The sequence below is a fragment of the Pantherophis guttatus genome, chromosome 4, assembly GCF_059756535.1.
Source record: "Pantherophis guttatus breed Tessera chromosome 4, ASM5975653v1, whole genome shotgun sequence".
Classification (NCBI taxonomy): domain Eukaryota; kingdom Metazoa; phylum Chordata; class Lepidosauria; order Squamata; family Colubridae; genus Pantherophis; species Pantherophis guttatus.
In genome coordinates this window covers 145,928,957-145,956,382 of record NC_142066.1, presented here as the reverse complement: position 1 = coordinate 145,956,382, position 27,426 = coordinate 145,928,957, and the positions used below count along the sequence as shown (strand labels likewise).

Here is a 27,426-nt window from a genome sequence, read left to right as displayed (position 1 = left end):
TTCAGTGGTGGGTTGCCCCCAGTTCTGACCGGTTCTATAGAACCGGTAGTAAAACTGGCGGGAGGCTCCGCCCACTGACCCTGATGTCATCAGAAGCAATCTGCGCATACACAGAAGGAAGGTTCGTGCATGAACGAAGTGAGCGCGCACGCACGATTCCGTTGCAAACCAGTAGTAAAGGTAAGCAGAACCCACCCCTGTCCCTATTCATTAATTTATGTATTTGATTTATAGCGAAATTCCTTCAGGGGTGCCAATCAGCTTGGTATCTAAACCTGATATTGTGAGCTGAGAGAAAAGGACTGGCCCACATTTACCTTTTATATTTAGGGTGGGACTAGAATTCACAGTATGCTGGTTTTCAGTCTGGTGCTTTAATCCCTAGACCAAACTGTCTCTCTTCAACAGAGAATTTATACTGGCTTCAGAACTACTAAAAGTAAACCTTCCACAGATATGAATTCCAAATTGAATTTGGATATTTCCATGTTGGACCAGCTCTAAATCCAGTGACATCAAGAACAGGATCATTTTATTTTCCAAGTTCTGCATCAGGTTATTGGAAACTGGAGCAATCCTGCAGTCCTCCAGAGATTGTGAACAATTTACTTTCCCGCTAATGAGAATTCTTGCTTTCCAACTTCCTAATTATAAACTTTAATGTCCTATAGGAATTGTTAGAAGGTATTTCCCTTTCTTCGGCTCTGTGTCACTGTAACAACATGCAGCTATGGATGGGGGTGGGGGGTGGAGAAAAGTTATAGGAAAAGAAACCAGTTGCCAAGTATCTTGCTAAACGTCTTTAAATATTGGAGGAAGAAGGGCTTGGAAGTTACTTTTGGATTTTTGTGCAACCAAATAAGGAAATGTACAGGACACAAACTAAAAAAAATCAGCGGGGAGAGTGCTCGCAACTTATTTTACTTTCTTTTTCTGTAAAGAGGTATAGAAACATTTTTAGTTTATTTGACCAGAGAATTGTAGAGTCTATTGGGAAAAATGCCCAGCAAATGCTCTTTGCTCTCTGTTCTAAAATAAAATTAAAAAAAAAAAAAAAACCAGGTGTTTGCTTCTGCCAATTGAAGTTTTAAAAACCAACTTCCACCTTTAAATCAGCTTTTGAAAACCATGGTGTCATTTATTTTATTAAATTGTGCCATTTTGTATTAAATTAATCTGTCATTCAGTCTATCTTTGCAATGAAAGAAGAATGTGTATATTTTAAAAGATAAATAAATGGTTAGAATAAAAGAGGAAAAAATGTATGTTTCACAGATATCAACAAATTAATAGAATATAAAATCTTAAAGGTAATAATGCTTAATCCAAGAAATCCAAATCCTACATGTATAGAGCTGTTGAGTGTCAGTGGGAAGAAAAAGTGCATTGAATTTGGGAAATGATCCAGCATCCATAATCTAATCACTGTTTTTTAACCTGAGCATTTTTTTAAGTTGTGGACTTCAATTCCCAGAATTCTCCAGTCAGCAAGTTTGGAGTTACCACAATAGACTAGTGTGTGTGTAGTGAAAACAGAAAAAGAGACAGAGAGGGTTCACAGAGAGGAAGCTGGGTTATGATTCCAATTGGATTTATTAATAGAATCTCATTCTAGTAGGGCAATAATAGAAAAAAAATGGAATACAAGGAAGGGAAAAGGAAGGAAGGAAGGAAGGAAGGAAGGAAGGAAGGAAGGAAGGAAGGAGGAAGGAAGGAAGGAAGGAAGGTTGGTTTTAAAAAATCCTTATGCTGCCAGTCTTTTGACTATTTTGGCTACAATATCTGTGCCTTTTTTGTTACTTGTCAAGTAGACTAAGACATTGTCATGGCAACTCAACACATGCCAAGTTGAAAAGTTAGAATCCCTTCTGCTCTTGAGGTGGTTCAAGTCTATTGAAAAGCTAACTTGTAGTAGGAGGGAAAGATGCAAAGTAGAGAATTGAAGTGTATAATTAACATATTCAGAAAGCAACAACTTAACAGCAGCACGGAATAAAATATTAATTTCTATGGAAATAGAACACAAACTGAGTTTGAAAGTGAACTGCTTTTCAATGGAGTGAAAGGATTTCCCCTCCTCTTTGCAGTCAGCAAATAGAGGAGAGAACGAGGATTTAATTTATGAATTAATTATGAATTAAATAATTTATTAGTGCCATATAAAACTAAAGATTATGCAAACTGTATTTGTAGTTTTCAAACATTTCTGAAAACAGTGCTAATTACCCTAAATGTTGGTTGATTGGATGGATGGATAGCAATAGCAATAGAACTTAGATTTATATAAAGTTTTACAGCCTTCTCTAAGCAGAGAAGTCAGCATATTGCCACCAACAATCTGGGTCCTCATTTTACTGACCTTTGAAGGATGGAAATCTGAGTCAACCCGGAGCCCTGTCAGTATCAAACACCAGGCTGTAGGCAGAATTAGCCTGAAATACTGCATGCTAACCACTGCACCACCATGGCTCAGGAATCAGTTACATAAAAGCTGATGTGAGTGCAACAATTCTATAGCAAACACAAAATTTCAGGGTGTAGAAAGTTAGCACCCACCCCTCTCCTAGAGGAATGAAATATTCTAGGAAATATTAAAAAGGCAAAATATTATATTTCCCTGGATGAGAAAAGGAGAAACATGTTTTTAAAGATAAAGAGCATCTCCCTGTCCCCAGCAGATATTTGGTGCACATTAAGACTGGGCCAGCCTATCTATAAAACAATTAGAACTTCAGCTCCAGGGTGATGGGGTTAAGACATGACCCTCAAGACATAATAGGATTAGCCCTCTACCCATCTAGCAGTAGGGCTCCCTGCATTGCGAAATCACCTGGGGACATTACATCACCCAGCAAAGTTCAACCAACCTTAATTCAAACAACCTCAGCTGTGACTCCTTTGAGTCTGACAGCCAATAGAATACATGCCCTTGCCACAGGAACAGGAAGCTCAAGTTCAAACCCCAAGAGAGGGCATAAATAACACTCATTCTCTACTCCATGTGTTCAGCTACCCAGAATCACATGTGCTTGGTGGTTCTGCTTCATTATTAAACCATCCTTCCAAGCAGCTTCCCAGTGTCTTTCTCCCCACTTGGAACTGAACCCAGATGGACATTTCTTCCAACTAAAATATCCAGCTAATATTTTAGTTGATAAATAGTTATAACTGCTATATATCAACTAAAATATTAGCTGGATATTTCCAGCTGCTCTGTAATACTACATGGAGATACAGACTTAGCAAAAGCGTATCTCCAGTATAGATAGGGACAGTTCATTTTGATTTTCAAGACTAAAAGAAAAATGTGCATTTAATTTGTATACAGTTTTCCCTAAAACTATATTTTATAGCTATATTTCAAGCTGAGAAATGCAATATTTGGAGGAACATATCTCAAAATGATAATTTTGCTTCAAAACAAATAGAGAAATATAATTCACATTCATTTCCTAACAAATATTTATTAGTCACATTTCTATGCTGCCCAACTCCCTAGGGACTTGGCCAAATAACATTTATTTATTTGTTTGCTTGTATTTAGCTTTTATTATTGTAAGAAATAATTCAGGTTGGTGATTGACCCAAAGTCATCCAGCCAGCTTTCATGACTAGAATTCACTATCTCCTAGTTTCTAGTTTGATTTTTTACTCATTAGATCAAACTGGATCTGATGTGACATATCAGATATATGTTAATTTCAGCTTTAAATTTGAAATACTGTATCTGGACAAAAAAAAAAGAGGTCAACTCTTTAGATTGAGTGAGAGATTGGAAACAAAACCAGTTGCTCCAATGAAGGAAAGTGAAAACCCTATTGGATATTTCTCAGAAAATGTAGCTTTCCTAGTATTTTGAAAGTTGGTACTTAGGGTGATGCAATATTGTCTGATATCAGCCATGATGGAAATGCTTCTTCTTCTTTTTTGCTGATCATACAATTTGGTGAGTTAACTTTTTGGTGCTGAAAATTCTATTGTTATTCCTTGATTTACAGCCATTGATTTAGAAACTGTTCAAAGTCACAGGGGCTCTGAAAAAAGTTCAGGCAGTCCTCAACTTACAAGTTTCATTTAGTGACTGTTTGAAGTTATAACAGCACTGGAAAAAAAGTGACATCATCATTTTTCATACTTATGACCCGGGGTGGGTTCTAAATTTTTTTACTACTGATTCTGTGGGCGTGGCTTATTTTGTGGGCGTGGCTTGGTGGGGGGCGGTAATGTGACTGGGTGGGCATGGCCAACTTTTTTTTTTACTTTTAAAAGCATTTTTTCTACAACCTTAAGAGGTTGCAGAAAAAAATGCTTTTAGAAGCCTCTGCCAATCAGGCAACTCAGCTGGGATCGCCAGAGGCTTTTAAAGGCATTTTTTTCCCCTACAACCTCTTCAGCCGAAGAGGTTACAGAAAAAAAATGCTTTTAAAAGCCTCTGATGATCCCAGCTGAGTTGCCTGATCGGCAGCCTTTTTTTTTTTTACTTTTAAAAGCATTTTTTCAGCCGAAGAGGTTACAGAAAAAAAATGCTTTTAAAAGCCTCTGATGATCCCAGCTGAGTTGCCTGATCGGCAGCCTTTTTTTTTTTACTTTTAAAAGCATTTTTTCAGCCGAAGAGGTTGTAGAAAAAATGCTTTTAAAAGTAAAAAAAAAAAAGCCTCTGATGAGGTGGGCGGGGTAAGCGAGCAGCGACCGGGACTGGTTCGGGGGCGTGGCCAGCCAATGTTATTACCAGTTCTCCGAACGACTACAAATTTTTACTACCGTTTTTTGCGAACAGGTGCGAACCGGGAGCAACCCACCACTGTTACGACCATGTCACATGATCAAAATTCAGATGCTTAGCATCCAGCATGTATTTATGATGGTTGCAGTGTCCTGGGGTCATGTGATCACCATGTTTGAGCTTCTGACAAGCAAAGTCAATGGGTAAGCCAAATTCACTTTACAACCTTGATACTGACTTAACAACTGCAGTGATTCACTTAACAACCATGGCAGGAAAGAGAGTAAAAGGGAAAAGCTCACTTAACAGCTGTCACACTTAGCAACAGAAATTTTAGGCTCAATTGTGGTTGTAAGTCGAGAACTACCTATAACTTATGGTCCATCATTTACAAATGATGCAGCATTCCCAAAATTCAGGTGCTTTCCAACTGGGATGCATTTGCAAAAGTTGTAGCATGCTGGGGACAACTTCAGCAAGAAGCTGCATTTGCTTAACAACCATGTGATTCATTTAACAACTGTGGCAAAAAGAGTCATAAATCAGACACTACTCACTTAACAACCATCTTGCTTAGCAACAGACATTCTGGTGGTCATAAGTCGAGGACTACTTTTAGAGGGGCTGCTGAAGCATCCTAGTTCACAATCTTTGGTGATACAGCTGTGCCCTTAAGAATGTAATTGCATCATATTTAAAGGCGTATGATTTATAATTATAGTAAATTTACCCACATCCTTTTAATGGACAAAGTCAGAAATGTATGCATGCATCAGTGCTAGACCAATAAAAAGGAATATATAGAACCACAGTGACTATGATAACACTAAGACCCAGATGCTGGAAACAATTCCATTTTTCCACAGCCAGTGATTGTTAAAGGAAAAATATGATTTCCCTCATCTTGCAAATCAGAATAATCATGTCTTGCCTCTTCAAAGCCTGCTTTCATTAGACAGCATCTCAACGGCCAGGCCATATATTCACCGTGCTCATCTTAGGTAGTTTTATGAAATGCTTCCTTTGGAATAAGGAAACTGTGACACAGAATGGCCTAGGAAATGTAAGTCATTATCAGTTGCTGCATCTTCTTCTTAGCATCGTAGCAATTTACTCAGCCCAGGCTGTTTTTAATTTAATGGAAGGGGCCATCTGAATATGTACAGCAATTTGCAGACAGGCAAAATAACATTGCTTTATTCACTATTATTCCAACGGAAGGAGGGGAGACAACTTTGATAAGGGAAAGAAGTGACTGAAAGGCCTGTTTTTTTGTTACAGAAAGAGTGGCATGACTCTTAACTAGTCCTCTAATTCATGCAGTCTCACATTCGTACATACTACTGTCCTGATTGACCAAATTTGGCACAACCAAAATATCTGAAACCATAAATACTCCAATTTCATTTTTTTTAAAAACCATTTTTTTCTATGTCTGATGGCTGAGTGACTTTGCGCTAGTCACTTTCTCTCAGCCAAATGTACCTCACAGAGTTCTTGTTGTAGAGAAAACAGGAGGAAGTTTATGTATGTTTGCCACCTTGGATTACTTAAAAGTAATAAAGGCTAAAATAATAATATTTTAAAATATTTTAAAAAGTAATAAAGGATAAAAATCAAATCAATCAATACAAATACCTTTATTTTCCAAATAGACCATTCCCTTTGCTGTTTTATGCAAGAAGGTATGCAGCTCGTATGGTGCTTAGATCTGGCCTACAGGGCCACCCTGGAAATGGCCCGCCATGTCCCTGCCAGCGAAAATGGAGCTCACGACGGCTGCAGGTGGCTCTCCTGAGCTCTGTTTTTGCTGGCAGAGAGTTGCAGGAGGCCTCTGCAGGCAAAAATAGAGTTCACTGTTCACTGGCAGAGCTCTCGGGCTGCCACAGGTGCCACAACATGATTGATATTGAACTGGCCATGCCCACCCAGGCCTCGACCACCCTGCCTCCACCCCCAAGGTCAAACACAACCCTGATGTGGTCTTCAATGAAATTGAGTTTGACACCCCTGCATTAATGACTCATCAAATACATGTATTTCTTATCCTTCAGAAACAATGACCTCACCATGTGACTCCTGTGTTAGCCTTCCCAAGTAGACCAGACAAGAAACATGACCAAATGAGCTAATTCTACTTTATTATAAATCTATGTTAAAAGAAACTTGTATGTCTGAAAAGTACAAATCTCTTTCACCTGCCTGATAAATTAGGGAGGTGTCTTTCTGAGTTTTTCTCTCCCTGCCTATTATGCATTTGCATGCTATGCTGTCTCTTATATGATTGTTTTCTCGATAGCATCTCTTGCCTCATCTCTCAAGGTGATTCCACATACCATTTAAATGGTTTATAATGGCTTCTCGTTAGTTCTTACACATACTCTCAGTCATCCTCAGAGGTCTTCTTCAAGTGTCTATGGTGAAGTCTGCAAGGGGCTGCTCAGGAGAAGACTGACTCTTCATTGGTGGTACTGCTGATAGAATGTCTCTTACACCTTTAGAATCCCTGCCCATTGAGGCATGCCTGTGCTTATCTCTTTGTCAATTTATTCTCTGCCTTATGACATTAACCCAACAATACTTGATAGGCCGCAGCAAAGCTTTTACATAACTTCTCATTGATTTATATATTCTGTTATAATCAATATATATGTATATGTTTATCTATTTATTTGTACTATTTATGTCCTTTTCATTCAACATCCATGCAGTCAAGATTGGTCTTTGGTCATATTTTTCCTACAATAATTTTTATATAGTTTAAAATATTTCAATCTGCTGTTTTACTATTTTGATACATTTTAATTATTTTTCTATATGTTTTATAGTCTATAAGCTGCCCTGAGTAACGTTATAGGGAGATGGGTGGCATAACAGTAGGAAGGAAGGAAGAAAGGAAGGAAGGAAGGAAAGAAGGAAGAAAGAAAGAAGGAAAGAAGGAAGGGAGGAAGGAAAGAAAGAGAGAAAGAAAGAAAGAAAGAAAGAAAGAAAGAAAGAAAGAAAGAAAGAAAGAAAGAAAGAAAGAAAGAAAGAAAGAAAGAAAAGTCTATTGGGTACATTGGAGTAAAAATTTTGAATGCCAAAAATAAATTTTGACTGACTTCAGTGGCAATTCTTATTCCCAATCAGATAGAGCAACCACTATTGGATGACCTGATTGTGTACATGATATGTACACTATTAGTTGTATGTCCATTTGTATGTTTTATATCATCTTGTAAGAACTCAATTTTGAAGAATAAAAGACCTTTTAAAATTAAACGATAAACAATACATCGTTGATAAGAATAAGAACACATTGGAGGAGACAAAATTTGTCCTTTATTTCTGGCAATTCAACTCTTGTTCTGCAGTGTTAAATTCATTTTAAATCCAGTCCTTAATCTCTTACTAGGCAAATTACTGATCTACATGTGCTGGCCTTCCTTCCTTCCTTCCTTCCTTCCTTCCTTCCTTCCTTCCTTCCTTCCTTCCTTCCTTCCTTCCTTCCTTCCTTCCTCTAGCAACTGCCTGGAAAAATCCATAAAGTTTTCTCAGCAAGATTGGCCCAAAGTCATCCAGCTGGCTTTTATGTCTAAAATGAAACTAGAACTCAGAGTCTCCCAGTTTCTAGCCTGGTACATTAATCAAACTCGCTCTCAGACATTGGCCTACAACCTTCCAAATTCCTGGACATAATGGCCAAAAGCCTGGGATTTTATGATTTACCATCCCTAAGGGGGGAAGGAAGAGATAAATAACTTTCCTGGTTTTGGTTTTCATTGATCCCTTTTTAAAATTCTGAATCTGTCTCTTTAAACATTCAAATAAATTGAAGACTTGTCATTGCTTTACTGCAGCTTCTTCAAATGCCAAAACATCTGGATGTTACAGAATAAACTACCATAGAAAATTAAAAGTTGTGTGACTATTTCAGTCTTATATTTCCCAGGTAACATCTTCCTCCCAACTAAAAAGAACAAAACATAATTTGTGACCTTTCAAAAGATTTACACAACATATGTTGCACAAGTCACTAGGTAATTGTTGTTATGCTGATGATTAACATGATATTGACATTTTCAAGAAGCTGATACAAAACAAAGCTTAATTGCCATTTCCTTATTAGAAGGAGTGTAACAGTTCTTTTGAAGATGTGAAAATAATAAATCAAGAGTGTGAGTTTTACAGGATGATTATGCTTTACCATATTAGATACGATTCCTAGTCATTAATTTATTATCCCCAGGAGACAAAGATAACTTTGCGTGTTTTATCTCTATTCTTCTTTGTGTATGTAGAAACGGTGTTTGATAATGGGAGGATAAATAGTGATAGGGAAATCTACTTCTTAGCTGGAAAAACTGGAGAAAAATGAGCAAAGCCAGAATTCAATTCAAACATGCATCTATTTTCTACTTTTATCATCCAGTAAATGGAAAAACATACCCCTACTTGAGAATTTCCCCAATTCTCTTCTCCTCTGTAAGAAGCTTCTATATTAACAGACTTTCATTCAAATGAATGAAAATGGGTTAGAAAAAAAAACGTAGAATTTCTCTACCTGGCACTATTTCTATGTAATTTTAATGTTTTGTTTGCTAGGTTTATATATGGCAGGCCAATTTGCAAAAAGCGACTCAGCCTATTTGTAGGCACATAAAAGGAAGGAACTAGTAAAACATTGTAAAACTATCTACTTTGAGATGTATGATTAGCACTGATAGTGTCACCTAGTTTGGGTAATGAAACAGCTGCAAGAAAACAACCAAGCTCAGAGAACATCAGGACCATTCATTTCAACCCTGAGCTACAAATATTCTCTTTCATTGGTACTATCTACTTTCCGGCATATACCATACTTTTCAGAGTATAAGATGCACTCCCCCCCCCCTAAAAGAGGGTGGAAATGTTGGTGTGTCTTATACACCGAATACAGCCGTTTTTGCCCTTCCAAAGCCCTGCCCCGCGTGTGAAAAACAGGTCCATTTTTCACAAGAACAGGGCACATAGAGGCTTTGGGAGGCCTGCAGATGCTCGTGTGGGCTGGAGAGGGCAAAAAATGCAAAAAACAGGCAAAAAAAAAACCACCAATTTTTTTTGCAAAAAACGGGGTGTGCAGTGGTTTTGGGAGGCCTGCAGAGTGCTCCTGGGGGCCAGGGAGGACAAAAACTTTTTTTTTTTTGCTTAACCTCTTCAAAATCTTGGTGCTTCTTATACACTGGTGTGTCTTATACTCCGAAAAATACGGTACATATTTTAGCATGCACCTACTGCCATAAAAATATTTTTATTTTAGAAATATTTAAACAAGTAGGTACAAGAAATGAAGGAACTATGATAAGGAGTTGATATCTTGTACCTTGTTCTCCAATAATATTTTCTTGAAAACCAATTTCTAAATTACCAAAAGCTGTGATCTGACTTTAATAGGACACTCTTTGGAAATGAATTTTGTTCTCCTGGATTAGGACCTTCTCAACTCTCCCTTCTGTGGAACAATTTGTCTCACCATAAGGCAGTCACCTCCTCCCTAATGAGTTTCAAAAAGAGATTTTAAGATTTAGTTCTGGAAGAAAACATTTGGAAAAATCCCTTTTACAATCTACTTCTCTTAATTAGCCCCATTGTAATATATTTAAGTACCGTTTTGATGTCTTGACCCCTATTTCTGCCACTTGGAGTCATTGTAGTGTAGAGTGGCATAGAAATACCAGTACAAATGAATAAATTTAGTTTAAGAGCAGCTAAAAAGAAGAAGAAGAAGAAGAAGAGAACACGGAAGAATACTTCTGAGTAATTTAATGAGAGAAGATTTGGTAGGGTGATTAAGATGCTGGCTTAGATACCAGGAGACTGTGAGTTCTAGACCTTCTCAGACATGAAAACTGACAAAGTAATTTTGGGCCAGTCACTCAGTCTTAGACAGCCCAGCTCACTTCATAGGGTTGTCACTGATGGGAAATTAGTAGGAAAGAATATTAGGTATTTTCATTGCTTTGCATGGTATATGAAAAAACGGTGGGAGATAATATTGAGGATAGATAGATGGATAGATCCTAACAGTGAGAACAATTAACCATGGAACAGATGCTTCATCACTGAAGGGTTTTATGAAAAGATTGGACATCCACCTGTTTGAAATGGTATACGGCAGGGATCAGCAACCTGCGGCTCTGGAGCCGCATGTGGCTCTTTCACCCCTCTGCTGCGGCTCCCTGTCACTCAAAATATGTGTCACAACCGCCAATGTGTGACACCCACTGGCATGCAATTTAATGAGCTTTTCAACCCCCCGGTAGGCCAACCATGGATAAATCCAAGAAAAGAAAAATTTCAGAAGAACATTAGTTCAACTACATATGGTAGTTTTGTGGCCGCTCAAGAAATAGTCAGGCACGGGAAAGGTTTTGTGGTTCCCGGTGTTTTCTTTTCTGTGGGAAATGGGTCTAAATGGCTTTTTGAGTGTTTAAGGTTGCAGACCTCTAGTATAGGGTCTCCAGCTCTATTCTGATTGAATGAAAGGCCAGCAGATGATAGATAGATATGCATCTTGTAATATTTATCATGTTTCCACTAATGGGTCCACTTCATTCTAAAATAAAGTTTCAATATTGTGTCCTCCCCCCCCTTCTATTGTCTTAGAAGAACCTGCAGTCTTTTCTTTCAGAGGAATATTTTTTACATCTAGAAGATCTGGAAGGAAGGGGAGAAACTATAGTTTGTTATTGTCAAATGACATTAATTCCCCTTTAAAGCTCTCTTGTTTTGCTTACGGCAACTTAAGTACCATGTATAAATGGATTAAAAATGACAGTTTCTCCAGCAAGGAGATAGGTGACCATGTTCTTTTCTTATACGGTACATAGTGTGGGAGAAAAAGAGAATTAAAAAGGCAGCAGTTTTACAATGCACATGTTATATAAAGGCCATCCCTTGCCCCCTGCTCGGCTTTGTGAAAGCTTAACAATCCCAGTGATGTATGCAAAAAGACTTTCAAAGAGGAAAAATAGGACTTCAGATAACACTAAATTAAGTTCATGACAATAAATACGTTCCCACTAGTTACTAGCTCATAGATGGGCTCTTAAAAAAAGACCTCATTTTTTTTAAACATACAAATTTATAGTGTGTAAACTCAAAAGCCTCCCCAGGCAAAGGGCATTGAAGCGATTCTCCAAAGTGATTGTACACATGTAACAATGCTTTATAATAACCTAGCAGTCCTATTGTAAGACTGAAAGATGTGGTATGCGGTGTTTGAGATCAGGCAGAGTCCTTAAAAGTGTGTTTCTTAGGTAATTCTAGCAGCAGTTGGAATATTGTTAAGCTGGCCATAATTTTCTACACTGGTCTATTATAGCATTTTCTTTCACTTTCTATCTACTGTATATAGACAGTCATCTTAAACTACTCCAGATAAGGATTATAGCAGAATAATTTCTATACGGAGAGATTTCGATCCCACTATTCCAGTTTACAACCATTTAAAATCATAGTCATAAGATAAGATCCAAATACTACAATTATAGCAAGGTAGAGACCCTAGAGGAAAAACAGAAAAAGAATATGGTTTAAAAAATAAAATAACATGTGAACCTTCAACTCATCAGAACAAACAGGACACTGGATACTCAGTGCCAAACTCAAGAAAATTGTATTTTTTGGGGTTCTGCAAAATAATGATGCAGTCACCCACTGGATATACCGTAGCTGAAACGGTACAGGTAGTGTTTAATTTACAACCAGGTGCTTAGTGATTGTTACAGTAGATCCCCAAAAGCTGTGTGAACTAGTTCTGAAATTCTGATACTGCCCCCCATCCCATGATCAGGTGTTTTGGGCAACCAATTCCAAACCAGCCATTTTCAGTACCCTCTGATCAAACAATCATGTTTTATGACATTTTTGTCAGAAACTGGTGTTTACTTTCAGTTTCTGACAAAACCTGGCTCCTAGTGGACGATGGGTTTGCTTAACAATTTTTTTGCTTAGTGTCTGCTGTGAAAAATGGCCCCACGCATTTGGTGATCTGCTTTAGGATGGTCATGACTTGAGATCACAATTGCCAGGCTCAGTTACAGTCATAACTTAAGGACCACCTGTATTTTAAGTCAGGATAGCAGGAGAGGAAATGTTGTTACTCTTTAATAAGTACTTGTCTTAGTCTTCAAGACAGGATATGGAGCATCCTACAAGTTTGAGGATTACACAGAACTCAATGTCCCATATTTTTAGTGGACTTCAGAGGCATTGATTTCATTTATCTGTCATTTAGAAAGGAAGGAGCAAAGGAATAGGAAAATCTACAACTTTAAAAGGTTTCACGAATGAAGGCAAATATACGTATCCCAGGATATTGTTGCAGGATCCAATTTGAGTCGGTCACCAGGACCAGAGGTTTTTTCTTCTGAGCTTTCGGATTCATGCTGGAGCCCATCTTCAGGGAAATTCTCTCTAACAGAGAGTGTGTTGTTCTCTGTGTGGTATTTATAGTATCTGTTGTATGTGGCTTTTTAGATGTTGATCGGGGTGTGTTGGTGGCTGGCTTTTAAGTCATTAGCTGTCATTTGTTTGTGCTGCCCACCCTTTGCCTTCTAAGGCTGGTGGTAAATTAGCATTCCCGTTGACTGATGAGGGGACTGTTTCCCAGGCTTCAATCACTTCCTTGGCTGTTTTTGTGCTTGCTCGTCCAACAATCTTAATAACGGTGAAATTGAATGTTTGTCCTTGTTCATTGCAGTGTGAGACTACCAATGAGTTTGGCTCTCCTCATCTGACTGCGCATTTTAAATAGCAGTAGTCTTCAATTAACAATCACAACTGGGACTGGTAACTCCATTCCTAAGCAACACAACCATTAAGCCATATATGACTATGATGGACTTAAAACCTTACTTCTGCCATGATCATTAAGCAAATCTTACTTAACTTCATGGTCTTTAAGCAAGACATCAGGTAACCATGACTGATTTTACTACTGTAGAATGCCTATTTATTCTCTTGATTTTAAAAACACACAAAATCATTAGAAAGCATAGTGATTATAAACCAACAAGGAAAGAAAGGATGCCTATAATCAGAACTGAACTATAATACCTGAAAGAAACAAAGGTTACAATCCAAAACTGAGGGAATTTAGGGAAATGCAGATTTCCCTAAAGGTTAGAGATAAGAATGCCTGACAACAGAAGTGGTGGTACCAATTTTGATCTACTCCTAAGACTGGGGACAGAAAATGATGCTGCACAGTTTATTCAATTGAACAAATGATTCCTATGGTCAGTTGAATGATTGTTCAAATTCAAATGATTGAAGTTCAAAGAGCCCTGGTGGCGCAGCAGACTAAAGCACTGTTATTAAGATCAGCTGCCTGCAATTTCTGCAAGTTCAAATCTCACCAGGCTCAAGGTTGACTCACAATGGGTCGGACACCACTTTGCAACTAACAACAAAATCCACTGCAGGATGAAGGGATCTTCCGCATGTTTCCAACCAATATGAGCTTTCTTTTGCCAATTGGGCCCACAATACTTGCTGAAGTCATTGATCCATCTTATTTTAGGTATGTCATCAATCCATCTTGTTTTAGGTCTCTTCATGGACATGTTTTTATCAATTGGGATCCATTCTATGACTGCCTTGGTCCCCCTGCCATCAGTTGTTCTTGCTAGGTGACCAGCCCATTTCCATTTCCATTCTTTTACTCTCTTGATAATATCATATACTTTTGTTTGTTCTCTAATCCATGTGCAGGTCTTTATATCTTGTCTTGTGATGCCGAGTATGTCTCTTTCCATGGCTCTTTGTGCCACTCATAGCTTTTATAACGATAGTGAGGTGAGTGTCCATGTTTCACCAGCATATGTTAGAGCAGATAGCACACACTGATTGAAAACTTTTCTCTTCAGGCATAGGGGGAGGTTGTTCTGGAAAATTATGCTTAGCTTGTTGAATGCCTGCCAACATTTAACAGGTTGTTCAGTTTCTTTTATTGTATCACCTTCCATTGAGATTCGTTGGCCAAAGTATGTGCAGTGGTCTACTACATCTAGTTCTTCTCCAGATGTAAAAATTTTTCTTTCTTTGATGAATTTATTAAGCATAACCTGGCTCTTCTGAGTTTTGTGAGAAGAAAACAACATCATTTACCAATCCTATGTGATCAACTTTTTCCTGGAGTCCCTTATGCATAACATTTTATATATAAGAGAAATGTTGGCTGGGGAATTTTGGGAGTTTATTTATTTATTTATATTGGATTTCTATACCGCCCTTCTCCCTGAGGACTCAGGGCGGTGTACAGCCAGATTAAAAAACATGCAGAACAAATATTAAAAACAATTAAAAGATATATAAATTTGGCCCAATTAAAACTCATTTACCAATTAAAAATGTTTAAAACATTTAAAAACAGTTAAAAATTTCATCTTAAGCCAGAGTTGAAGTTCACGTATCATAAGTTATCAAAGCACTGACCTAATAGAAGAATTGATGCCTTATTTTAGAAATAGACTGAAATTTCCAACTTCTCTTTATTCTACCATGTTTTGCAAACCTCCTTTTTCTTTTCCACACTAAGATTTTCTTTCCAGATTATTTCTGCATCCCCACCTCAGCAATTGTGAGAAAGGCAGGCATGAAGAAACAACAATCTTAACTGATAAGAATTACAGAAATAAAAAGGTGCTTTAAATCTGGAAGAAATGAAACATGAGTTGATTTGCATTATTAGAGCATTGTGAATAATGTAATTATATTATTCTCAATAGTACCGAGAAAAGTGTATTATTTTATGAAAAATGTTATGTTAATACTGTATTGTAGGCTGGAGATGGATGAAAATCTTTTTAGGTCCTCACCCCAATTTGTAAGATTTTTTTTCATAAACACGATAGAAAGGCATTCAGTTAAAAAAATGAATGGAGCAAAAAATAAAACTCATTTCTGCCAATTTAGAATTTAGCCCCTTTGGCGTCTATCATTCTCAAAAGATTGAGAATAATCACATATAATCAGTTCATGGCAACGGAACTAAAAGTTCAATATTTAATTTCATTCAAGGGCATAAAGCTAAATTAAAACAGAATCCCAAAAATGATTTTTGTATTTTGGGTTTATCTACATGCTCTGATTTACTTGGCCTTTGATTTCAATTAAAAAAAAATCATCCTGACACAGCATGCAAAAAGAAAGAAGTGTATAGCAATAGATAAAATGAACATTCTATCTTTGAATTTTTCAGAGGGTTAAAACATCCTGCTTACTTTGCTCCCCAGTCCAAATTTAAACTAATATGAAGTGGATTGCTCTGTGCTAATAATACCAATACCTCTTGAATAAGAGCAGTATAAATGAGAATTTTGTTTGGAATACAGGTAGTCCTTGATTTACAACAGTTCATGTAATGACTGCCTGTATTATTTTTTACAAGAATTCACAATTTTTTCAGACACAAGATAAAATGACTTCCTTATCTCTAGGAAAGACAATTGGAATAACAGACAGAATATTGCACCCTTTAAATTAAAATTTGATTACGGTAACATAGAATCCAGTCCTTACTTCAATTTGAACTCCAAATTATTTTTTAAATTCAATTTATAAAAAGCAACATATAGAACTACAGTAAGTTAATTTCAGGTTGGCTTTTAATATCATAAAACAATAATATAAAACAATTAGAATGTTAAAAAAAATATAAAATATAAAAAAATAAATCATCCAAAATTAACTTAAGCTGCCCAGAATCGCCTTGTGGCGATATAGGTGGACAATAATTTTAATATATAAAATAAATACATAAACTAAAAAACTGAAAAAAGGGGCAGTTAACATAAATTGATGGGTTCTAACTTAGACGTATTTTAATTAGCAATGATTGGCTGTGAATTTTAGGTGGGTGCCATCACATTTAGGTAAGTATAATATACTGAATTTTTACTCTTTATCTATATTATACAGATATATCATATCTGCATCATTATTCTATACTAAAATATACATAAAATACTAAAATCTTCAGTGTAATTTCTCAAACATTTTCTTCCACTACAAAAAAATATTTTTGTTTTCCTATTCATTTTTCTGCAGCGCCCAAATATTTCTACCTCCCCCCTCTTTTTTTTTAAAAAAAATTATTTTACTGCAGGAACTGGCAGAAAAATTTTGTAGCTCGGGAGTGTAAGATGTCACACATCTGTATAGGGACGAGACAGATATTACAAATGTCACATTTTGCACATTATCCATTTACAAGAATTTCACTGAAATTCTCTTGTCCTTTTCAAACAAGTTGCAACAACCAATTCTCTTTGATCAAACTGATGATGGGAGGGGGGGACTGTCTCTTTCTCTCCCTCTCCCTCTCTGTCTCCCTCCCTTTTTCTTTTTTTTTTTTTTGGCATGGCATTAATACAAACTGTGATTCAGACCATGTGTTTGCTTGCGCAATTTAAGAATGGCAATATTATGGCATCAAGTGCATGGCAGACCAATATGGCAAGTGAATAAGCAGGCGTGTATATGGATGAGGGAAACACAATGGTGGGCGGGGGAAGAGAAGAGTGAATTCTGTACAAATGAAAATTAATTGCACCCAAACCTGAAGGAGAGAAACCTGTAAAAGAAAAATATCACATTGCAGCCAAGCCTGACCCTTTTCCTTGAAAACCATTTTTCCGATTTGTTCAGGTCATCAGCAGGATGGAAATGAGTCTCCGCACAGCTTCTTCACACATCCGGATTTAATAGACTTTTTTCTAGTGATAAAGGAGCACTAATGAGTTCATTTTCAAGCTATTAAATTGGCTATAATAGCTAGTTCTTCTGATGATTGTGCAGAGACCTGCCTGTCACAATGGGTTTTCTCTTTGGCACTTAACCATTGGCTGTCCTTGGGCTGAGAGATAAATACATAATTTGAAAAGAAGGGGGTTGGGGGAAGGAGGAAGGGAAGAAAAGGATAAGGTGTACAAAGTAGGATACCTTAAGCTACAACCAATGTTTTCCTTCCTTTTGTAGAATGAATTGGTTGCTCTGGATTTTTGCAAGGATACAAAATGGGCTTATTGGAAATACCTTTCTACTTTAACATAAGCAGTGATACCCCTACCCCCAATTCACAGAAGAATGAGAGATATCAAAAATATAATATTTCAGCTTTCAGACAGTTGGAATACAGATTTTCATCTCTCTCATCTGAAATACTTCAAGGCTTTCCTTGTTCTTCATGAAGAGCTTAATATTTTCCTTTCCTTTCTCCCTCTTTCCCCCCCTCTCCTCCTGCCCCTGTTTTAAAAGTGCAAATTGAATGCTGAGTTGGAAGCCATTTCTTCTCCTTCTCCCTGTTTTTTTTTTTTTTTTTGGGTGGCACAGCTATACAAATGAATGCAATTAGGGAATTACTAGGTGTTTTTATGTCTGGTTTAAGTACATATCACTTGCATTATTTCTTCAATCTATCAGTCTCTTTAAAGGCAGGCAATTAAAGGCAATTCAGCAGGCTGGCATAAACTCTGCCCTTCTCATTACTTTGGTAAGGCAGTGTTTGGAGCTTTTTAATAGCACTGTCTATTTTCTCTCAAGCTGTGTGGTCTGGAGGCATGCAACATGGTAAGAGAAAGAAGTGACTGCCATCCTTGGTAATTTATTTTAATAAGGCCTCTTTCCTATAGAATTGCCCACTATGAGCACAAGAAAAATAAAATCAGCTTGTCTGTCTTACCCATAGATTCAGAGAAAGAGTAGGCCAGCAATGTGACCAGGTTAAAAACATTCCGAACATTATATTACGTTAGATAATTTAATTTAATTTAATTTAATTTAATTCTTTAATTTTTTAATATATATTTTCTCTTTATATACAATAAGTGCTTATTGAACCATGTAATGGCTGAGTCAATTTGTTTACATAACAATATTAAACTCCTAGTTTCTACCTCTATGATCCAACCATTGGTAAAACAAGTCCCAAATTCAAAAATATTCTGTGTCTTCCTTTTCTTTTATCTTCAGTGTTAGTCTACCAATTTCTGCACAGTCTAATATTTTTTTAATTATTTCTTTTTCTGTGGGTGTTTCCTCGTTTTTCCAGTGTTGGCAAATACAATTCTTGCTGCTGTCAAAACATGTAATAAATATACATTCCTTTTTTCATATTTCCCTGGCAATTAGCCTAACAAAAATAATTCTGGCTTATAGTCTATATGCTGCCTTGACAATTTTTTCTAAGCACATATGTATTTTCATCATTTATTTTTTTTTTGCTTTTGGACATGTCCACCACATGTGATAATATCTACCCGGAGTTTGATTACATTTCCAACATTTAGCAGACATGTTTTTAAACATTTTGGCTAATCTGGCTGGTGGTAAGTGCCACTTATAAAACATTTTGTACAAGTTTTCCTTATATGTAGTTGCCATCATCAATTTGTAGTTTTTTCCCCCCAGAGCTTTTGCCAATTATCTAATTCAATTTAATTCTTGATTGACTTCATTGGGATCCTGCAACTATATTTATAAGAGATTGCTACTATACCTGAAGACAAATGTGCCAGGACTTCAAAAAATTGGATATGAGGAAGCAACTGCTAAGTGAATGCCATATGTCAGCAGGTTTTGGAGAGATGGAGCAGGTATTGTTAGGAAAAAGCTATACCAGACAACCATTGCACATCAATAGAATCAATATTGATTCTATGATTTGGGTGGAAACAGAAGAGTTATTTATACTGTTGATTTAATTGTTATTACTTCATCCTAAAACTGGTCCTTTAAAATGACTTTATAGTGTTTCAACAAGATTATATTGTTGTAAAGAAAGCTCACCCAAACAACAATTAACTAACAGACAAATAAGTTATGGTGGGGAAAGAAAGGTAACTTAATAAAGTTGCTATGCTTTCCATTGTCAAAGCAACACCTTGGAAATGTAACATTACATTATTTTTACAGTTGTAATTCTGCAGTTTGACACTGAAGATCTGCTTAAAAATCTAGACTTGTTTCTAAAAAACCTTCCAGTTTGTTACTCTGTTTACAAAAAGGAGTCAGATTCAGAAGAAGTTCTTAGCCTACTCTTTGGATGCAACCAGAAATAAAAAGGAAGAAAATGTTTTCACAATTTCTGCGTCATCAATTCGCATGTGGGCCTATCTGCCAATCTATCTACAGTGCAGCATAGAGATAATATCAATATAGTATAGGACCTATAATAGTCAATAATATTGGACCTATAATAATCAATAATCTCTCAACAATTGATCTTTATTTTCCAATTATAGTAGGACCTATAATAGATCAATGAATATACATATATATATAATCATTATAGGTCAATATATATATATATATTGACTACATATAAATATACTATAACAGGCCAATGATTTTATATATAGGATATATATATATATATATATATATATATATATATATATATATATATATATATATATATATATATATATATGTGTGTGTGTGTGTGTATATATGTGTATATATATATATGTATGTATATATATATATGTGTGTATATATATATATATATATCCTATGTGTGTGTGTGTGTGTGTGTGTGTGTATATATATATATATATATATATATATATATATATATATATATATATATATATATATATATATATATATATATATATATATATATATATATATATATATCCTATATATAAAATCATTGGCCTGTTATAGTATATTTATATGTAGTCAATATATATATATATATATATTGACCTATAATGATTATATATATATGTATATTCATTGATCTATTATAGGTCCTACTATAATTGGAAAATAAAGATCAATTGTTGAGAGACAGAGGGAGAGGGAGAGGGAAAGGGGGGAGAGAGGAAGGGAGGGAGAGAGGGGTAGATGGTGGGTTAAGAACCACAATTGAATTCTAGCTTCTGATTCCATTCCTAACTTTTCAAAAAGTGTCTGAAAGTTCACTAAATGCTAAGATATTAGCATTTTACAGTTTGACACATTCAAACTGTGAACTTGTGTTACTGTGAATTTCATGCTCATTGAGCTTCTTCCTTCAAGCTTAACTAATACTTTTTCACAGACAATCAACCTGCCTTCCTAATGACGTATCCCTAGTTCAACTTAAAAACATTTTTTAAAGAAAACCAGTGGATATTCTGATACCATTCAGTCATCTCAGTTCATTTTTAAGTAAGTGATTAGGTTACCAGAACTTTTTTCCTCCCTGGCTAAATAGCCATCCTTAATCAGAATCATTGCAGCTAACTTTAAATTCATAACAATGGAAGAGATTATTAAACCCAGAGAGAGCATCAAATATGTTCATTGTAAACTTTAAATCCGAATATGAAAATAGGCAGCTAAAATTCAAATTAGTGGATTTTTCAAATGAGAGATCTTTAAAATTGTACCCCATGCAAAGAACATAGTAGAATTATTCATGCCAGTATTAATTAGTTATTAATTTTAAGTGGGTTTAAAGCTGTAATGGGATGTTTTATTTTTTTATATATCGTCTATGTTCTATTGAGAATTTCTGAAAAATACAGAACCAGATTTTCTCTGCATTCTTCCTTCTCTAATAACAGCAGAAAACTGAGATGAATAAAAAATCCTTGCAGTACACTAAGGGTAACGTCATGAGGAAATGGGAATATATGATGTCCCTATTTAGCAGAAAAGATGCTCACTCTGTGGTACATTCCATCTCAACTACTACAATAATTTTAACATGATGCTACTGTTTAAAAGAGGCTGGAGATTGCAGCTGGTGTAAAATGCAGCAGCTAGACTGCTAAACTAGTGCAGACAGCAGACATCAAATAATTCCTAGAACTGGACTAGTGGTTTTCTGGAAGCAGTTTAAATTGTTGGTACTAATCTTGAAAGCCCTAAATGGCTTCAAAACTGACAGAGATTACCTTTCCCATTTAGGAGCTGTCTGGCTGAAGATCTGCAAATTCAGCCTTATCTCTCCCACCACATTTATCACCAGTGAGAAAGCAGCTTGGTCACTCTGCAAAATTTTATTGTACTATTAAGTTGGAAGAAGATACATACATAATAATCTTTCAACCCTAATGTGCTTCTGGATAGTCTTTCTTAGACCAAGATACTGTAATGGCATCTCCAAACTGTCAGAATCAGTGGATATATATTTGGAATTTTGAGAATATGTTCTGGGAATTCTCATAAATCATATACTGACAGTGATGGGTGTCACACAAGACAACCATTAACAAAAAACAAATCCAGAATCAGGTTTCAGCCATTCATTAGCTTGTAGGAATGCCTCTGAGGTCTTGTGGGCCATGGAGACATGCTTCAAAATTACAGTGATGTTTGGTGCCAATAGATGTGAATATTCGTAGTTCAGAGTTGAACTGTGGAGTCCTTAGTGCTTGGCTGTTTTGTTGCAGATGTTGCAGACAGAGGCTGTTTTGTTGCAGATGTTGCAGACAGAGATTACCTTTCCCATTTAGGAGCTGTCTGGCTGAAGATCTGCAAATTCAGCCTTATCTCTCCCACCACATTTATCACCAGTGAGAAAGCAGCTTGGTCACTCTGCAAAATTTTATTGTACTATTAAGTTGGAAGAAGATACATACATAATAATCTTTCAACCCTAATGTGCTTCTGGATAGTCTTTCTTAGACCAAGATACTGTAATGGCATCTCCAAACTGTCAGAATCAGTGGATATATATTTGGAATTTTGAGAATATGTTCTGGGAATTCTCATAAATCATATACTGACAGTGATGGGTGTCACACAAGACAACCATTAACAAAAAACAAATCCAGAATCAGGTTTCAGCCATTCATTAGCTTGTAGGAATGCCTCTGAGGTCTTGTGGGCCATGGAGACATGCTTCAAAATTACAGTGATGTTTGGTGCCAATAGATGTGAATATTCGTAGTTCAGAGTTGAACTGTGGAGTCCTTAGTGCTTGGCTGTTTTGTTGCAGATGTTTCATTACTTAACTAAGTAACATTTTCTGGAGATCTTCTGGAGATCTTACCAAGTTGGGTAATGAAATGTCTTCAAGAAAGCAATCAAACTCAAAGAAAGGACTCCACACTGATGTTTGGCAACATACTTATTACCCATTCATTTTTAAATTAAAAGAATTAGAAAGCCTTTATAGGACAGGAATTTTGGCAGATGCCAAGAAATCTGTTTGAAAACTCATTGGGGCTACCATTTTGGGGATTTTTTTTAAAAAGGGTGAATGATTTCTTAACTAAGGACAGTTCATCTTACACTTCATCAGTTTCACAATTATTAGCTATTTGGTCCAACTGAATCACTGGGTAAGACTGACTATTGTTATAAAAGTTACAACTCAATTTGTAATTCGTAATTTGCTATAACAGTAAATGTCTTAAAAATGAGTTTCTAAAGAGGTAGACATTTTAGTTTTTAACAGCAGCTACCTGCTTGAAAAAAGAGATTTTTGACGACCAAAACCTTCAGTAATGAAACAGCCACAACTGGAGGCAAGTTGTTCCACTGGCTAATTGTTCTCACTGTCAGGAAATTTCTCCTTAGTTCTAAATTGCTTCTCTCCTTGGTTAGTTTCCATCCATTACTTCTTGTTCTGCCTTCAGGTTCTTTGGAGAACATACTGACCCTCACTTCCCTGTGGCAGTCTCCCAAATATTGGATCACTGGTATCATATCATCCTTAATACTTCTTTTCATTAAACTAGACATACTTGACATTTTAAAGAAATTATCAAACTTGGGTGGGAGGGGGGGAGACACAAAAACTGAAGGTCATATGATCACCCTTTGTAACCTTCTGAGCCAGCTTTGGCCAAATAAAGTCAATGGGGGAAGCTGGATTTGCTCCATGTCATGTGACCCATATAAAAATGATCTTGCTTAGTAATAGAAATTCAGGTTCCAACTGTGGTCATAAATTGAGGACACCTTGTATTGCAAAGGACAGATGCTGTGCTTTGTTATAAACTCTGTTCAGTTTTGTGCCACTGCAGGGCCTGGCAAGAACTGCACTCTATCTTCTTTGTCCTTCATGCCCCAAAGAAATCAAACAATAAAGGCCAACACTATCTAGCATATCAATCAAAATTCAAGGAAAGTAAACTGGAAAAAAAAAGGACAGACTTCCCTAAGTCCTTGATTGGCTGGGTCAAATGAGACCAGGGACCTTAAGAGATATTGCTGTGTACAGGATAACTTGTCATTATTGTTGAAGGCTGACATAGGCCCATATCAGGGAAAAACATCGATACAATTGACATTAATTAGTGCCTTTGGCAGACATTCAATTCCCAGCTATTGTGCTATTTCTTAGTAAATCTTGCAGCCAATCAGATTGGGCATTGACTCAAAGCCAATTTATAATAACTGCTACCACAAAATTGCAAAAGTAGAAGCCAAGCTAAAATTACAAAGACCTCTGGCTGGCTGAAGTGCTGAAGGAAATACCTCTTTTCCCTTTTCTGTTCAAATTATTGTGGAAAGAGTTAGTGTTTCTCTCCATTAAATTTTTCAGGTTGCTTCTAGCTTTGGCATTTTTGCCATTTCCTGGCATTTAACACAATCTAAAATCATCCATGAATAGAAAAATGTGGGAGAAATTGCAATCAAATATTTCCTGCATTGACAAACAGTTGAGTGTTTTGAAAATAGTAAAGGTGGTGGACGATGAATTATTTCAATAATCAGAAAATATTATCATTTAATTTAGAGGTCCTGAACATATTTAAACTACTATGTAGCCGGATAACTCATAACAAAATAATGGTTTTGTAAGTAGGGTTAATGTTTCAGGCTCATATATACACTGCTCAAAAAAATAAAGGGAACACAAGCAGAAGACATCCGAGATCTGAATGAATGAAATAGCCTTATTAAACACTTTGTTCGTTACATACGGTAGTTTTGTGTTCCCTTTAGTTGTTTGAGCAGTGTATAAACTACTGTATGTAAAGAACAAAGTATTTAATAAGGCTATTTCATTCATTCAGATCTCGGATGTCTTCTGCTTGTGTTCTCTTTATTTTTTTGAGCAGTATACTTCCCCTCTATTTATTTATTTGATGAATTAATTCAATAGATTGATTACATCTATTGGTTACAAACTAAACAGAACATCCTAATTCATTATTTTAATTTCAGATTTAATAAGTTGCTTTCCCCCCCCCCAAACTAGACAAACCAGAGCCAAGCCAACTATGATTTCCTTACTATATTCAAATTATGATAGATTCTGGCTTGGAGTCAAAATGAGTAGGTAACACACATCAACACTGTTCTACTTCATGACCTTAGGACACAACAGTAAATTGTGAAACTTGCACATAAGCAATGGCAGACTGAAAATGGATGGAGAAGGAAGCCAGTAGTTGTATTCAAAAAAACCAGTGAATAGATCGGTTCCTTGAATTTCTCTTAGGAGCATGGAAGAGGCCAGGATCATCATCTTAGAAAATAGCTTGTTAATTGCCTATTGGGTTTTAAGAATCTTGAGAAGAACAAATTTTATTACACTTGATAAGTTTTCTTCCATCTTAGACGAAATATATTTTATGAAAGTTAAAAAAAATATTTTTGAATAAACAGCAAAAGAGTGAGTCGAACATTGATTTTGGAAAGTTAGAAATGGATTAAGAACCAGATAGACTTGAAAGAATATTTTCCTGTGGGTTGTTTAACATTTTATAAAAATATATGTGAAGATTTTGAAACTAACTGTAGGAAATCCTCTTGTGGAAAAGTGAGGTATTAAAGAATTATTTATAGATAATAGCTAAGTTATAGAAAAAGATGTCTTTTGCTTTATTTTTAGAGAAAGGTTACTTTATTTTTCGATAAGTTACGGTGTTGAAAGGAAACCAATATAAAAACTGATTTATTTGATTAAGGTTAAAATATATACAGTGTTCTTCCTGATAGTTCTTAATGGACTTTTGCTGATTAAGACTGAATGATGAGATTTTATAATTTGTCTATTTATAAAAGACAGGGAAAAAGAAATCTTTTATTGAAATATGAGAGAACATAATGAGTTACTGAAATTGTTTGTACCTGTCCGGAGGTAGGGGAAATTATTTCTTTATATAACATGTATGTGTGTATACAGTGGTGGGATTCTGCCAGTTCTAGGGGGTTCGGCCAAACCCTTTGTTAAATTGCTGGCTTGCCCTGCCCCTTGCCCCGCCCCTCTGTACCACTATTTATTGCCAATAAATAGTGGTGGGCGAGGGGTGGGCAAGCCAGCAATTTAACAAAGGGTTCGGTGTTTTTTTTTAAATTTTATTGGCCTGCGGAGCTTCAGCATAGGCTAATTAGCCCTTGCTTAGATCGGCTCCCGAGTCTCAGCTGATTTGCTCTCAGCTGTTTTGCTAACGGCTCTGCTGCTTGCTTGCAAAGAGTGCTGATTTTTTTCCCCCTAGCTATACTGAAAAACGAAACAGAAAGTAAAGCAGGCTGTTGGCTTTGCACGTTGGAAAATTAGGCAGGCAGATTTCTTTTCTTTTTCCTCACCAAAAAAGGTAGGTGCAAACAATGGGAAATTTAGGGGAAAAGAGGAGAGTTCAAGATTTTAAAACACAAAAGAAAAAAAGCTCTATTTAACTAGGGAATTGTAATAATTGAGATACTATTAATTGTATATTGTGTTGAAAGCAGAAATGGTTAAGTTGTGGTTTGGCGGAATATATGGGGGAAATTATTTGGTTTATTATTATTGGTAAATATAATTAATTGATTTGTAAGAAATTGGATTGCATGGAAATAATTGGAATATTCATGTTCATATTGATTAATATATAAAAAAATAGTTATATAACTTATTGATTTATATTAAAATGTTGAAGTTGTATTAAACAACTGTAATATTACATAATTAACCAATGTGAGGATGGATATAAAAATAGATGACAATGGGAAGGGGTATAATATAGAATAGAAGGGAAAAATTGAATTTGATTAAGATTAGAGATGAAGATGAAGGGTAATATTGGTTTTTTACAAAAATAGATGAGGAATAAATATGGCAAAAAGGAAATATAGAAATTGTAAATTTAATTGAAATGACTAAACACTGTTTAAATTTGTGAACCAGCCAAATACTCTGTTCAAAGAAAATACATTGTATGTTTGTATGTGTGTTTCTAATTATTGTTATTTATTCATATTTGTTCTCTTTTATTCTTTAAAGTTTAACAATTCATTCTTTATCTTAATATCTTTATATTTGTTTGGGGTTGGCTTTCTTCCCTTTCATCTTTTTTATTGTACAGCAATCTTTCTCCTCAAACCTACCACCTCTCATTTTCTTTCCTTCTTACTTTCTCTTCCTCCCCCTCTTCTTCTCCTCCCTACTTCCTCTTCCTTTCTCCTTCTCCTCCTCTCTTCCTCCCTCTCTTACCCTCCCTCCTACTCTAATTTCCCTTCCCTTCCTTCATCCCTCTCTATTGCTGTATCCTTTTATGCATATGGACTACTCAGAGGGCTGAAAAAGTTATTTCTGACTGGTCCTCGCACTTTTGACCAGTCCTCGAACTTACGACTGTCCTCACATTTTACGTTTTTGCCCTATCTTGTCACCATGGTGAAGAGAAGCAGTTGTGAAATGAGTGACATGGTTGTTAAGAATGCTACAATGGGCATAAATGATGACCAGTCATAAGTGCAAAGACCGGTCAAAAGTGCGAGGACCAGTCAGAAATGACTTTTTT

General features: G+C 35.9%; 1 protein-coding gene across 4 annotated transcripts in view; it reads right to left on the bottom strand.

The window, feature by feature from the left end:
* The window catches only part of ADARB2 (adenosine deaminase RNA specific B2 (inactive)), a 475,071-nt gene that overhangs the window by 338,718 nt on the left and 108,927 nt on the right, over positions 1–27,426 (bottom strand). The gene's annotated exons all lie outside the window — the stretch shown is intronic.